This window comes from Mycteria americana, chromosome 16 (assembly GCF_035582795.1).
Source record: "Mycteria americana isolate JAX WOST 10 ecotype Jacksonville Zoo and Gardens chromosome 16, USCA_MyAme_1.0, whole genome shotgun sequence".
Lineage (NCBI taxonomy): Eukaryota > Metazoa > Chordata > Aves > Ciconiiformes > Ciconiidae > Mycteria > Mycteria americana.
In genome coordinates, this window is record NC_134380.1 from 11,261,451 (window position 1) to 11,275,319 (window position 13,869).

The following is a 13,869-nucleotide window of genomic DNA, read 5'->3' on the forward strand; positions in this document are numbered from 1 at the left end:
GGCACATCAGAGGGCTTCATCCTTAGGCAAGGGAGGGTGGGCACAGTCTTACCCAGGTGCCACTGAGCTGGGACTGCTCACCTGCATCACCTGCCCGAGCAAAACCCAGCTTTGTAAAGCCCTGGCTAATGTGGCTGCCTTGGCCAAGATGAACCGGGGAGAGATTTGATGGAAGCGGCTGAGCAGGACAAACACCGGGGAGCTCCTACCCGCGCACCTTCCCTCTCACCGGTATTTATGGTACAAAACCTATTTTATAGCTGAACAAGCTTAATTTGTTCCTGAGGGAAGCTGCCCGTACCAGGGATGGATCTGTCGCCCAGACCTTCCCCGGCTCAAGCAAGTAACCCTGGGAAAGCGATTGTGGCAATGCTTTTGGTCTGTCCTGTTGGTAACCAAAGCCAGCCTCTTTTCTTCTGCTAGACCAATGGCACCGACTATTTTTTTTTTTCTCCTCTCTCCACCCTATTTTTTCTATGAGGTTTTAAATTATCTGGGTTATTTTGTGTGTATGAGAAGACTTCATTTAAAACATCAGTAAAACTTCTATCAAAGGGCTCAACTTCACACCGAGTACACAGAGCTCAGGACTGAATCCTGCAGTTCAAGGGAGCTGCAGGCAGTTTTACACATTTAAATGGATAGTGCCTTGTTTTAAAAAAAACCATCTGAAGTTCATGGGGTTCATCTTAATTGATAAGCTGGACATAACGGATGGGTGTAGGGAGACTTCAACAACATAAGGGAAGAAAGGTATTTTTTTTTTCCCCTCTCTCTCTTTTTTTAGTCTGCCATCAAAGGTTGGGAACTTAGCACTACATCGTAGTATTATTTTTCTTCTGCTATTAAAATGAATCACACTGTGCCTAATTCTTCTTGGGAAGATGAATGTGTTTGAGGCAGCTTGAAGCCATTCAGTGCCTCACAAGCCTTTGCATCTTTCTATCAATGTTCCAAAATACTCACCTCTGTTTTTTGGATGTCTGTAGAAACAAAATATAAAATGGCTTCAAATACATGGCAGGCTGTTTAGCGGAGATGAAAGGGTATTTGAATAGTCTTTTAAAAATGAATGAAAAGTGAATACTCTCTTCTGTTTCAATTATAAGTGGGACATGGAGCTCGTTAGACACCACCTTAATATGTGACACTGAAAATGTTCACCTACCTTCAGCGTTGCAGAAACATTTTGTTTTTTAGCTTGTCTCGGGATAAAGATCGTGATTACAGGTCTGGCTTGTCAGCTGCTAAATGGAGAGGCAGCGTGGGAAAGTTCTACTGTTACAGCTTAAAAAGTGTAACATCCAACCAATTTTTTTTTTTTAATGGTACAGAAGATGGGGAGGGAGCAAGAACCTTATTTTGACCCAAGTGGGTTTTTTTTTTTTTAGTTTAGCTTAAGTTTATCAGGTTTACTGAAAGCTATGTAAACTCATGCTGGAAAAGAAAAGTGCCCACAGAGTCGCTTGCAGCGTTATGGTGCCTGCCGATATGTCCCGGTTTGGGTCCTTCCAGAGGAGGGACCCAAAATGTCCCGGTTTGGGTCCTTCCAGAGGAGGGACATCAATAGAAGGGCAGCTCTGCAAAAGCAAACCCGAGCAGGGCTCGAGTGCTGCAGCAAGGACGGCATGAGCAAGACCTAACCGCTCCAACATGCTTAAATCACACTAATACTTAACACTTAGAGCATTTTTCATCTTCAAAGCATGCTGGAGACATTCATTAAGCCCCACAACACCCCCAGAGGTAGGTAAACCCGCCCGCGTTAGACGGTCGCGCGGTGGATAATTGGCGGCGTGGACGGGGCAAGCGGTGGACGGGGCAAAGCCGTGTGTCTGCTCGGCAGGCTGGGTCACGGTCCAACAAAAACACCGGCCCTGGTTACGGCACAATTAAAACGCGTTGATGGACCTTTAACGGTCCTCGGGAGCGTTTGGGCCACGGAGCCCAGAGGGAGCAGCGGGCCAGGAATCATGGACATACATTGCTGAGAGGCTTTTTTGGGGGGGGAAAAACTCACTTTCCCAAGTGTTTCACAGCTGGATTTGTTGGGGGCATGGGGCGATGAGCAATGGTCTTGGTCGGTCCCAAATAAAGGCTTGAAAGCGGTGGGGAGTGGGGCTGGGCTGTGCTGGGGAGGGGGCAGCCATGGGGTCAGTTCTCCTCTCTGGGATGAGTTGGGGACAAGGACCCTGGAAACGTACATTTTGCTTCCCTCAGCAAAAAATAGGGTGCATTTAGACGCAAAAAGCATCCCAGCCCTTGGTCACAGGCCTCTCCACCGGCCCCGCGCTGGCGGGTAGGTCACAGGGGATACAAGTGACGTATTTTGTTCTCTCTCTGCCCTGCTTGTTCGGCATCGCCTGGCTCACAGGGTGCAAAACGTCTGAGTCGGCGTCCAAAAAATGCATGAGGCTGCCACCAAAATCATGAGCTTAGAATAAAACTGAAATAATATTACCAACCCCCTCAAGTCGTGATTTCCGCCTCTGATTTTTCAGTTCCCGGCGTTTGGTGCGGGAGCAGGAGGCGATTACGGTGTCAGTGCTGGTGACTGAGGGCACTGACTCGCACGCGCCGGCACCTCCTCGTGGGGCAGCTGGAAGAGGTTTGTGCCTTGGGAAGAGCTGCCCCGGCCCCACGGCAGGGCGGACACACGTCCCTGGCACGTGAGCCTACATCCAACGGTGGTCTCGGTTGGTAAAACCAACTCAAACCTCCAAAATTCCTGGCAGCCCCGCCGGAAGCTGCCTCCTGCAGCACTGAGGCCAGGCAGTGGGTACAGAGGCCAGGCAGCAATAATTTGGGGATCCTTTCTCCAGGAAACCAATGCACAGACCAGGTGGCCCGCCACCATCCCGCAGCCCCTCTGCGCCATCAGAGGGGACGGGAGGCTCCCATCCTTCACAACGCACCATTTATAGCATCCCAAGTCACGTCAGCTCTGTCCATACCCTTCCAGTGCTCTTCTGCAAACCCATTTCTCAGACAGTAAAACAAAGACCCCAAAACAGTGACAAAATCCCCCCTCCCTTCATAAACATAACTATAGACTATGTGTTATTTTTCATGGTGCCAGTACGGGGGAGGGTGCTTTGCGTTGGTGAAGTCCCATGAAAACGCCCTCCTTTTCCCAGGTGCTGGGGTCAGCAGTGCTGCCGGTTCCCCCCAGCCTTTCCTGAGGCTGTTTTCTCCCCTCCGCCTAAGGGTTTATTCCCTCTAAACCCATGAGTCAGTCGTGCGCCGGCTGGGCCGGAGCATCTGCTGGTTCACGCTCTGCTTGGCTCACACTGGCAATTTTATTCCCTTCCTCTTTCACCTTCCATTAACCTCATATTCCTCAAACACCTTCATGCAACTACTCCGCTCCAGTAGCAACCTCAGATTAATTAAAAAGGAAAAAAGAAAGGAACACTTGGTCTTTAAACGAGGTTCCTATCCCATTGCTTTCAAATGCTCGCTCTTAATCACAGAGCCCAGAAAACACCCACACAGAGGAGGCTGGAGAATTATTTAAGGCAAATCATCTTCCTTCCCCTTCTGAAAAAAGATCAGAATAGTTCTGGATGGTGAAAGCAGCTCTGATTCAGGTCCTTTCCATTCTTCCCAGCAACATCCCTGGTTCCTGCCCGCAGCCTTGCCCAGCCTTGCACACACACTCCTTTCCCCCTTGCCTTCATTAGCATATTACTAATCATAATGAAGAGTCCCGAGCTGAATTTTTCTAACATTTAAACCATATGTTTTAGCCTCTCTTTTAAATTAAATGAGTGTTGTGATGCGTTTAATCTTCAGGGAGCATTGAACCCACATAGCGAGAGAGGAGGCTAATTTTGGACATCAGATCTAGGTGATAGCATAATTTCAGACAATTTTGGCTGACCTCCCTGGGCAATGCCCTTCATCTCTTTCATGAGAAGATCTATTTTTAGGGAAGAAAGCCCATTAAGTCTTGCCTGCCTTAATTCAGCGCTTCACTTGATAAGATTTGACAGGTAGATCTTTTTTTTTATTATTATTTTTTAAAAAGAAAACAGAAAGACCCTCTGGGAATTCTGGCTTTCAACATTTGTCTTGGGCCCTGCAGGAGTCTGGAACATCTCTGAACCCTACAGTTCATCCTGCTTTGAAACAACCGCCTCGTCATTCCGAATGCACGTCGCCAGCGCTGCCTCCTCATCTGCAGTCGCAGCACTCCCAGCTCCCCGCTCCCACCCGTGCGGCAGCTCTCCTCGCCTTCCCCTTCTTCTCACCTTCTGCTGTGCCGGCTCAAAGCGAGCTCTCATTCCCACAAAATCCTTCAAAAGTCAAAGGATAAACGGGATGCATGGCCGGGATGCTCCTGCCTCGGCTCTCCCCTTTCCCCCCCGCTCGCAGAGCTGCTTCCCGGAGACGCGCTGCAGCCTCCGCATCGTCCCTGCGAGGGAGCCCAGCTGACCCCTCAAGGTCTCATCCAGCCCTAAAATACGAACAGCGAGGAGTCCAGCACAAACTCTCCACCCCTTCGAAGTATTTGCAGATGGCTGCGGCAGCCTGGCAGAGCTTGGAGCAAAAGGTTTGTGCCTTTTCCAAAGCTCTTGCTTCCTAAAATCCTTACGTCTCTAAAGGTTTCCGGTAGCCCTACAAACACAACGTCCTTTCCAAACGTTTCACAGCAAGTTGCTAACTAAAGTGTCTCTCCTCTACAGGTACAAACGTTAAAGGATTACACGGCAGGTGAGGGGTCTTTGCCTTCAGAGAGCAACCAACCAACCTCCCCCCAGCCCCAGCAGGACGGAGGCGAAGGGCAGGCTTCGGGGACCGGCCGCCGCTCCTGGGACAGATGCTGTAAAACCAGCTGGTATCCAAAGATGATTTGGGAATACCGAGGGGGCAGCTGATGGAACGCATGGGTGGGGAGCCCGCTCCAGTTGAAGGGGCTGGGGAGGGGTTAAACCCTGCCCCGTGTCGCCGCCATGCAAAAACCAGGCAAAGCACCGGAGTTTTGCATTGAGATTCAAATGCCCAGATCAAAGCAGAGCTCCAGGAAGGAAGGGCCAATTTAGGTTGGAACGAGAGAAAACTTTCTCAGCTAACTTCTGGGAAGTGAAACAACCAGGTTTCAGAAAGCTTCCATCAAAAGGGCACCTTGAAGGGAGATGAGTTTCCGCAGGAGCGGAGGAGGTGGCCCTTTCCCTCTCCTCCCAGCCAGGGAATTATTATTGGGCACCGGATCGCAACACATCCCATTACAATACCCGCCCCGCTCCTTTGAAGCTGTCACCAAAATGCCCTTATTCTTCCACAGCCTTCCAGAAAAGGATGAGCTTGAGTCCTGCCAACCATGGCCCAGCGCTGGTGTCCCCGTGCCACCCGGCGCGGGCGGCATTCGCGTCCCGGCGCTCCCGAGAGCCGCTGCGCTGCACCGAGCCAAACGCCCAAAGCCTTCAGAGACAGCTCGTGTCCAAATTGGGCTTCATGGCCTTTTGGGATGGCTGCCGGCCCGTAATTCAACATTTGATGAAGTAGCCAAAATACTATTTCCAACTTTTCCTTCCTTACTGTTTATTCCAAAGCAAACAAACAAATGAAAAAAAAAAAAGTTTGAGAGTTTAGCTTTGCTAATTTATGACTCTCTGCTCTGTCCTTTCTCCTTCGGGATTCACGGCCCTGACCTTGGTTAAGCCGGGAAGAGGAGGGCGAGCTCGTACCTTGCCTGTGTGACAGGTTGCCAAAGTAGGGAGAAAGTGTCTACTCGCTCTAGTAGCATGTAGTGCTTTTGTGTTTCAAGTCTTTGTAGATTTGCAATGCCTTTAAAGGCCCTTGCAACTGTCCACCGTGGGGTGTTTAATTACCAGGTAAAAGAATTTTTTTAGACTCCATTTAATTATTTGATTGCACAGTAACCAAAGAGTGTAAGAGGGCTGTAGCCAGAAGGCACTTCAAAGCAATGCCTTGATGTTTCTTAGTGGGCATTAATGGTTTCTGAAGGCAGGAGATTGTTTAAAAAAAATATTAAAACCCTCCTCATGATCCCGCCAGCAATCTCAAAAAAATGCATAAACACTGGAATCCTCTGCCAGGGAGGAAAAAAAGAGTTCAAAGGGATCTGAGAGTTTTCATGTAAAGTTTAGAGTTTAAGGCGTGACTGTTGGCTACGGAGCCCCACTGTTTGAACTCTTGTTTATTAAAAACAGTTTCCCAGCATTTCACAGGGTTCAGAAAGACAACAGTAAAGCGCAGCCTTTTTCACAGTGCAGTGTTTAAAGGCTCCATTGATTTCTACCTATATGTTTTATCTCTTCTCTTTTTTTTGATCAAATGCTGAAGTTTAGCACAATATCCAAGAGAAGGCTGAGCTGGGTCTGTGGAGGAGAGAACCGCTCTGGAATAAGGGTTTGACTTTATTTTTTAAAATACTTTTTCACTCCAGACTCTTCAGTGCCCCAGAAGGCTGGATGACAGCAGCAGCAGTATTAGGAAATGACAACTTGGCTGGCCCCAAGCTCCGACTGCCTTTTTGATATTATCGCCAACCCTCCAGCCCTTATCTGAGCCCGAGCTCTCAATCAACGTCCAGCCAAACAATCGGCCACTGGGAAAATAAAAGTATCTTTTTTTTTTTTCCTCAGGGTGGGAGATAACCTTTCAGCCTGTCTTGTCTAGGCACGCATCTTATGTTTGATGAGCCCACCACCACACCAAGACTGGTCTCACTCTTTTCTGTGCTTATACGTCTCTCTCTCCTGTGGCTCCAGCCAGCCTCGTTTGCTTGAAAAATCCTGTTTTTTGAAGTCAAGGGGTTTTATCCAGCAATGAAGTGGAAGGGAATCTGCAGCATGTTGCAGCTTGGTCCTGTTGGCCATGGCTGGGTGGGAGGTGGGCTTTGAAGGGGGCAGCAGCTGGACCTGCCGTAGGGTTTGCAGCGAGATGCGACGATTCCTTCAAGGGCAGGGAGAAGAGCACAGAGACACACAGGGGCACTGGGAAAATCCTGTGCTGTCCTGGGAAAAAAGCTTACAGCTGAGTGTTTTAGCAAGTTCTTAAGTCTAACCGGAGAGATCTGAAGATAACACAGCTCAGAGCCGCCACAGTTTTGCCTTTAACAACAGAGGCTATCATCCATCCAGCGCAGGTCTAGAAGTATTGCCAGAAGACATTATAAAAGGCACATTAGGAGCAGAATTAAAGTAAACATAAAACAAAACAAACAGAAACATCTGCTGAGCAGGTAGCCTGAGAATAAAGTCCTTATTAAAGCTGTTCTCCAGGCTGAATCCTCAGCTCCAAGTCACCGGGGCGCTGCCAGGTGACACCGGCCGAGGTTCTGACGCAGGAGAGAAAGAGCTAATAATAGCGTCGTGTCAAAGCCCGGCTTTGCCTTGCACAAACACAGGAGAGGGAAGGGAAAATAGACTGCGCAGGAAACAAACAGGGTTTTGTTTGAGGCTCTGGGCTCGGTCCTGCCGGACTCCTCTGCAAACGTGGCTGGGAGCTAACGAGAGACCACTGATGCTCAGGAGAACATCTCCGTGCTTGGAGGGCTGCAAGGTGGAGCAGGACGGGGGAGGACGGAGAGAGGATTTCTAGTATTCCCCTCGAGGGAAATGGGTGTGTGCAATGAAGTAAGGCAGGTTGAAGTGAGAGCAGACCCTGGGCATTTAAATTACACTCGGGATTTTGCACCGGAGGAGTCGTGTTCAAACCTGAGGACAAGAAACACCGTCCTCTTGAATGAGGAGATGCTTGCTAAGAGGGACTGCATGTGAAAATGTCTCACGTCCTTTATAGTTACAGAGATAAACTTGTGTTTTAAACGCAGCAGGGACGGAAACTGAAGAAAAAAACCCACAAAAAAAGTCTAAAAAGGAAGGACGGACAGAGTACCGAACGTCTTGCTCGAAGCAGCTGATGGCAGAGCGCTGCTCCGAAGATGCTCCTGCCTTCCTGCGGCTGACGGCCGAGCGCAGTGATAGCGGCAGAGCTGAGGTTATTCTCCTGCCATCCCCACTCACCGTAAAAATCTCCTCTTTCCAAACTCCAGGGATTGATGGAAAATATGAACTTAATTTTGGGTTCTGTTTTCCTTAAATCGGCGCAGTTCCAGTAAAATCAGATTAAAATACCTCCAGTTCCTGATGTTTGGGGATATTTAAAGTCAGATCAAAGCACTTTTAACCAGTCCTTTTGGTAGCACATTTGATGAGAAACACAGGTGCACTAATATATGAAGCTAGCAGCCGGGCTGATTTAAATGCTGCCTTCCAATTCTGCTTCTGATCCCCTTAAATATCAGCTGGGGGCGGGGGGAAGGAGTGGATGGACGATGTTTTAATAGAAGACGACTTTTTTTTTTTTTCTGGATGCAATTCGAGCTGCTTCACTTTCTGCATGAAAACTTTAACTTGCCTTTTTTTTTTTTTTTTTTTTGCTTTAATAAATTACAAGGAGAAAGAGACCGTCAGACAACAGAGAGCCACAGAAAGGCGGAGGGTGAAGTGATTTACGGGCCATAATCTTTCAAGCGCGAGATGTTGGCCTGCGCTCATGCTTGCGAGGAACCAAGCACAAGCTCCACGTCTCATGCACAGAGCCCAAGCACAGAGACCCGAAGGTCTAACTCTGACATGCAGATGAATTTTTTATTGTTTTCGTGCGTGCATGCGGAACGAGCTGGCTCTGGTGACACCGTGGGGTTGAATCCTGCCGCATGGGTGCGGGCAGGTGAGGAACCGGGATCAGGGTGGGCTCAGCCCCTCGGCCGCGCTCCCACGTCGGATGGGGAATGCTCTCCAAACCCCACAGAGCTTCTTCGCAGGGGAGTTTTTCAGGGATTTCCCCGGAGGCATTTAGCCGGGAACTTTTGTTTTTGGAGATTAGAGAACCAAACAAAACCCAACCATACTCGGCAAATGGGAAGGGCTTTTAGGTAATTCTCTGCAGAGTCAACCCAAACTCCAGCAGTGCTGGTGGTGTAGGGGGCAGGGCGCAAAGCGGAGCTGTTGCAGGGGCACGGATCCTCCCCCTGGTATTTTGGGTGCCAGCATTTGTCAGGGGTTTTGAGATGACACATTTCACCCAAGAAGTCCTGGTGCTCTCGAGTCTTTCTTGTCCTGCCTCCAAACAATACCTGCTCTGTTCAAAACACACCCTGTTACCCCAAAATGAAGGCGGGTTAAATCTAACCGTTTGACAACACCAATTAAAAGTTGTTACTGTTATACTTCAGGAAAATCAGTGTGTTTCTTACAAAGAGCTCAGCCCTGCTTGTTGACAAACGACGTGACCCCAGCAATTCGTCCCCAGTGGGACAGGATGGGAAGCACTATAGGATTTTCTCTGCTGGGAGCTTTCAAGTTTTATTGTGTGCAATTAAAATGCAGATGAATAACACAGTAAAATAATAAAATGCTCCTCATAAAAGTGCCCCAGTGAAACAAAACTGTCAAAACACAAAAGGGGAAAAAAAACCCAACAAAAGAGCAAACATTGCTTCCTCTCAAAAAATCACGAACGTTTAAACAAACTCGTTGTTATCAGGAGACAGCAAAGCCAGCGGTTTCGTTACAGCTTCCCACCTGCTCACCTACAGCTCCTCGAGAAGGCGGCTGGGGCTCGTGTGTGCCCCACAGCCCTGCAAAAGATGGGCTGCCGGGTCCCCAGCCCCGCGCTGCCCCTGGGACGTCCCAACCCCAGCACCACCCCGGCTGCACACCACTGTCCCCGCTGCCGTCCCCACCTTCACGCCCCGGTGGCACTGCCTTGTGTTGGAGGGAAGCACAGAGACACCACCCTGCCCCAAATTCAGAGCCTGCTTGGACTCATTGCTTTTGCTAGCGAGCAATTACGAATGGCCCCCAAGATTCAGATTCGTGAACTTTTTGTCCCTTTTGCAGCAAAATCACATGAAAAATGCAACCAAAACCTTGCTGGCACTGCATGATTAGGGAATTGCTGCATTTGTGTAAGGTATATTGTTTTAACCGAGATACAGTCAAGTTATTTAATAAGAGGCATCAAAAAAGCCAGGCTTAGACTGTCAACTCAAGTGCTGGGAAGTCAGAAGACGCCGGATTTGTGATTCCTGTTTAAACCGAACGCGTGCACAGAGGAGAATGAAGTCGGGACGCCGGCCGCGATTCAGCCGGGGCTGGATGCGGCCATGGGGTGGGTGGTGCAAGGCCCGGCACGCAGCGGGGACCCTCTCCTGCCAGCGTCACTGCCCGGCCCTCCGGCCCCCTCCCCAGCAAATCCTCCCCGGCAGATCTATCCCCCAAACTCCACCTGGACTTGTACGTGAACAGGTTTCACCCTGTGGTTTAAAGCACTGTAAAACCCTAATAATAAAAACAAGAGCGATGTTTCTCTCGTGATAAGTTACAGGGCTGAACAGCAAACAAGGCCAGTAACAGAGAAGAAAAATAAACAAGCAGCACAGCCTGGACTTGGAGAAGGAAATCGGATATTAAAGCCGAGTGGCAGCAGCTGCCTTGCAGCACTCTCCTGGTGGCTTTGAGTCTTACAGCTGAGCGCTGCTCCGAGAAACCCAGGTACAATTTGGATAAGGGACCTGTGCTTTGCATTTAAGGTAGCTGATCCAGCAGTGCAGTAAAGAAAAACCCTGAATGGAGAGCGCTTGAAGGGGATGTGCTGCTGGGAAGTAAAAGGTTGCTCCAGCCTGGGTTCGAACACTCTCAGTAGATGCTACGGCATATTCTGGGGGGGTACTGGAGATTAGGTGATCATCACTACTAGACTTTATCTTGCATTAGCTTCATCCCTGGGGCTCAGAGCTCCCCTGGTGCAGCTTATCAGAGCGGGTCCCAGTTCTGCACATAATCAACCACTAACGCTGAGACACAGGCAGGTATCGGCAGGGCCATGGCCTTGCACTAAACCCCAGGACCGGTGATTGCTCCTCTCTCTCGTGCAGCGTTAAGGGAGCTGGAGACATGAACTCTGAGCAGTGGCACGGGCACAATCCACGGCTGAGTCAAGGGGCACCAAGACACCCCGAAACATCCCCAAGGGCAGCGAGCCCCCATCTAATGTCCTTTGGTCAACACAGCCAGTTTGCAACCCTGTTTCTGCTTTAACTCCCCTATCACATCAGCCACTGTCGCCTGCCATTCCCAAACCCCAGAGGCAGCTCTCCTGATTTATACCACTTGCGGACTTGTTCCACTTGGAACATTTCAGAGCAGCTTCTGTCTTCCTCAGTGGCTCCTGCACTTACAGTTGTGATTTTTCCCCTCTTTCATATGGTCATTGAACTCCTGTTATCTCCCTGAATTAATATTAATGGCTTCCTTTAAGCTTCTCCTCTAGCTCTCACTCTTTCCAACAACTTTTTGATGATTTTGATTCTCCCAGACTCCTTTCTTCCCCCATCCTCACGCTGCTTGTCTGCCTCTAATCCGCAGCGTTTCCCCGAGATAACATCGGTGGCACTTGCTGCACGGGTGACCCGTATGGGCTGCGTGCAGGGGACACGGAGCGTGGCAGGTTTGGGGATGCCTTCAGGACTGCGGGTGGGATGAAGGGTTGGGAGAGATGCGGGGACAACACTGGGACCACGTCAGGGCACCCACCGAAGATGCAAGGAGCGGGTCTGAAGCCAACTTGGCCAGGTCACATCTGCCCAGGATTTGGCCCTACATAGCTAAATAGAGGGAGATTAAATTCCTTGACAGATAACCAGACTCTACCTAGGCTTTTTTTTAACATGGAAGATGTGGTGCTTCACTTTAAATTTGGGGGGAGCTGGAGGAGGAGAAAGTCTTTTAAGTGCATTTCTTAATAGGCAAGACAAGTATGAAAAGCCAAACGCAGCTCATCCCACGTGGTGCCGGCCGCCGGGACATCAGAGTTTGAAACTGAACGTCACACAAGAGAAAGGGCAGGAGGAACCGCTGACGATAAGCCCAGCTTTCCCCCGCGACCTTTCCCTACTGACACATCTCATCGTATTGTTTCTTCCACGATCTCCGGGTCCGAGGGCGAGAAGGCCACTCATGGACAGGGAAGAGGGAAGTGATGAACACCTTTTCATGGCAGCTTTTCTCGACTTTTAGTAAGTGAGGATAAACCCAAGTGTATGTTTCTCGGGGTGGGGGGGGGTTGCAATGAAACACCAAAGCTGCTACTTTTGCACAGGACAGGCGTTAGGAGCTGCTGCCACAGGAGGGGACACCAAGTGATGGAGGTTGTTCCCCTTCCCTGTGTCCCTCCCAAGTACTGCAAAAATATCGCAATCGGATGGGGAAAACGTCTTAAGCAGGTTGTTCTGCCCCATCATACAGTCTGTAGAGGCCTTTCCAATTACTGGGAGGTCTCTGTGTCGCACCGACCTTGCTTGCATTTCTCAGCAGCCCCAGAGGTGCATGGAGACAGATGCTGTGGTGGGGCCTGACCCGCTCCTCAATTCAGCCCTCCCATCTCCCCCAGAACGCGCTCATTCGTGGAGCACCGCGCAGCCCGGGGAGAGCACGGGCACCGGGCTCCCACTGGGCAGCCAGTTCGGGGATCCCTCAGGCTCCCTCGCTGCTCCAAAGGCAGCTCACGCTGGGCACTGCTGAGCTCTCAGGTGACCAAGCTCGGCTCTGAATTTTGTCAAAGATGGCACAGAAACAGGTTTTTGGGTTTTGTGGGGTTTTTTGTTGTTGTTGTTTTGTTTGGGGTTTTTTTTTTTTTGGAAAGCATTGAGCAATACCCAAGCATGCGCAAATCAGGACTTTTGCAAAACGCTGCCTCGTGCCAACTTTCTGGGATGGAAACCGAGGATGCTGACATGTTTGGTCCCAATTTACCAGGCTTAGCAATGCTTTTAAGCCTCCACCCCTGCCCAAGCTGCAGCCTGCTCAGCCTTTCACCCTGCCTCCCGCCAAGGGCTCTCTGCAGATGCTGCTGCACGAAAATGCCAAAACAGGGGCCACACAAACAGGCTCTGGCGAGGTTTCCAGACACCGCCGTCTCCTTGCACAGCCCAAGAGGGACGAGGCAATGCCCATCCAGGTTACTGCATTAGTCTAAATCTATCCTTTCACCGCTCTAAAGCGTTTGCTTAAGGCAGAGCCTTCTCTGGGGTCCAGGATCTCTCTCTCGCATTTTATGAGGTTTTTTCCTAATTATGGAATCTCTTTCAATCTAGACCTCCTTTGATCATGGCTGGCCCCAGAGAGAAGTCGTCTTGTCTGGACTGACTGAGAAAAGAAAGAGATGATAGGCAGAAGCGACCTGCCTGGGATGACTAAGAAAATATGTGGCAAAGCAAAGATTTGAACACAAGCTTTGCACAGCCACAGCTTTAGAGAAACTGCAGGACAAACCTTCTTCCCAGCTTGTGCTCAATCACCACGTCCTTCCAGGTAAACCACATTTCAAATGGGAACTAGAGGTGAGCAATCAGTTAGCGCTTTCTGCAGCTGTTTTGCTCTCCTGGTACAGGCGGGATGAGAATGGACCATTTCTGGTGCAATCTGAGCATCCAAAGGGAATTTCTGAGCCAGGGCACGTTACTGGTGCAGGAGAAAGCCATCCTGGTTAACCAGCGCAGAGGAGACTCTGCTCTGATTCAGCTGACAGATCACAAAGGGCTTCCTATAAAACTCGGTTAAATGAGATTTCTTCAGAAAAAGGCTATTTTCAGTGCCACTCTGATTATTTGCCCTCTGTTGTCTTCCATAAAGGATACTGTGAAGTTAATGATCCAGCCGTGGAATTTTAAATAGCTGCTTCATGACTAACAACATGTGCTCCGGATCAGCTCGAGCCTGTATTTACATATTTCCCATGATAAGTCAACATATGGTTCTTGTTTGTAACGTGGAGTTGCTCTCTTCATATTATTACCATTTTTTTCCCCTTTTCACAATTACAGGGGAAAAAACC